Source organism: Salvelinus alpinus, chromosome 10 (assembly GCF_045679555.1).
Source record: "Salvelinus alpinus chromosome 10, SLU_Salpinus.1, whole genome shotgun sequence".
In the NCBI taxonomy this organism is placed as follows: domain Eukaryota; kingdom Metazoa; phylum Chordata; class Actinopteri; order Salmoniformes; family Salmonidae; genus Salvelinus; species Salvelinus alpinus.
Genome location: NC_092095.1, coordinates 3,339,795 through 3,341,985, shown reverse-complemented (window position 1 = coordinate 3,341,985; position 2,191 = coordinate 3,339,795).

Genomic DNA, 2,191 nt, shown 5'->3' with positions numbered 1-2,191 from the left:
AATAGAAGAGCAGTGATACAGTATTACAGGTAATAGAGGAGTAGTGATACAGTATTACAGGTAATTGAAGAGCAGTGATACAGTATTACAGGTAATAGAGGAGCAGTGATGTACGGCATGTATTACAGATAATAGAGGAATAGTGATAGTATTACAGATAATAGAGGAGCAGTGATAATGTGTTACAGGTAATAGAAGAGCAGTGATACAGTATTACAGGTAATAGAGGAGCAGTGATGTACAGCATGTATTACAGATAATAGAGGAGCAGTGATACAGTATTACAGGTAATAGAGGAGCAGTGATGCCGTATTACAGTTAATAGAAGAGCAGTGATACAGTATTACAGGTATTAGAGGAGCAGTGATGTACGGCATGTATTACAGATAATAGAGGAATAGTGATAGTATTACAGATAATAGAGGAGTAGTGATTCAGTATTACAGATAATAGAAGAGCAGTGATACAGTATTACAGGTAATAGAGGAGCAATGATACCATGTTACAGTTAATAGAAGAGCAGTGATAGTATTACAGGTAATAGAGGAGCAGTGATGTACAGCATGCATTACAGATAATAGAGGAGTAGTGATAGTATTACAGGTAATAGAGGAGCAGTGATACAGTATTACAGGTAGTAGAAGAGCAGTGATACAGTATTACAGGTAATAGAGGAGCAGTGATGCCGTATTACAGTTAATAGAAGAGCAGTCATAGTATTACAGATAATAGAGGAGTAGTGATAGTATTACAGGTAATAGAGGAGCAGTGATGTATGGCATGTATTACAGATAATAGAGGAGCAGTGATGTACGGCATGTTTTACAGATAATAGAGGAGCAGTGATAGTATTACAGATAATAGAGGAGTAGTGATTCAGTATTACAGATAATAGAAGAGCAGTGATACAGTATTACAGGTAATAGAGGAGCAATGATACCATATTACAGGTAATAGAAGAGCAGTGATACAGTTTTACAGGTAATAGAGGAGCAGTGCTGTACTGTATGTATTACAGCTAACAGAGGAGTAGTGATACTGTATTACAGATAATAGAGGAGCAGTGATACCATATTACAGATAATAGAAGAGCAGTGATAGCGTATTACTGGTAATAGAGGAGCAGTGATACCATATTACAGGTAATAGAAGAGCATTGATACAGTTTTACAGGTAATAGAGGAGAAGTGCTGTACTGTATGTATTACAGCTAACAGAGGAGCTGTTACGATTGTCTATTTCGTCCTCCTCATCGGACGAGGAGAGGCGAGAAGGATCGGACCAATATGCAGAGTGGTAAGTGCTCATGATGATTTATTAAAACCGAACTGAACACTGAAATACAAAAACAATAAACGATGTGCAGAAAACCGAAACAGTACCGTGTGGTGAAAAAACACTAACACGGCAACAAACACCCACAAAACACACGTGAAACCCAGGCTGCCTAAGTATGATTCTCAATCAGGGACAACGATTGACAGCTGCCTCTGATTGAGAATCATACCAGGCCGAACACAAAATCCCAACATAGAAAATCACACATAGACAACCCACCCAACTCACGCCCTGACCATACTAAATAAATACAAAACAAGGGAAAACAGGTCAGGACCGTGACAGAACCCCCCCCTCAAGGTGCGAACTCCGGGCGCACCACCTAAAACTCTAGGGGAGGGTCTGGGTGGGCGTCTATCCGCGGTGGCGGCTCTGGCGCGGGACGTGGACCCCACTTTAACAATGTTTTTGTCCGCCTCCTTAATCGCCCCCGTGGCCTCTTATGAGCGGCGATCCTCGCCGCCGACCTTGGCCTGGGGACCCTAGCCATGGGTCCCGAATGCACGGGGAATTCCGGCAGCGCCGGACAGGCGGGAGACTCCGGCAGTGCTGGAGTGAAGGACGCCTCCGGCAGCTCCAGAGTGAAGAGCGACTTTGGCATCGCCTGGCTGACTGCAGGCTCTGGCGGATCCTGGCTGGCTGGCTCTGGCAGCTCCTGGCTGGTTGGCTCTGGCAGCTCCTGGCTGGCTGGCGGCTCTGGCTGGTCATGGCTGGCTGACGGCTCTGGTTGGTCATGGCTGGCTGACGGCTCTGGCTGGTCATGGCTGGCTGACGGCTCTGGCTGGTCATGGCTGGCTGACGGCTCTGGCTGCTCCTGTCTGGCGGACGGCTCTGGCTGCTCCTGTCTGGCGGA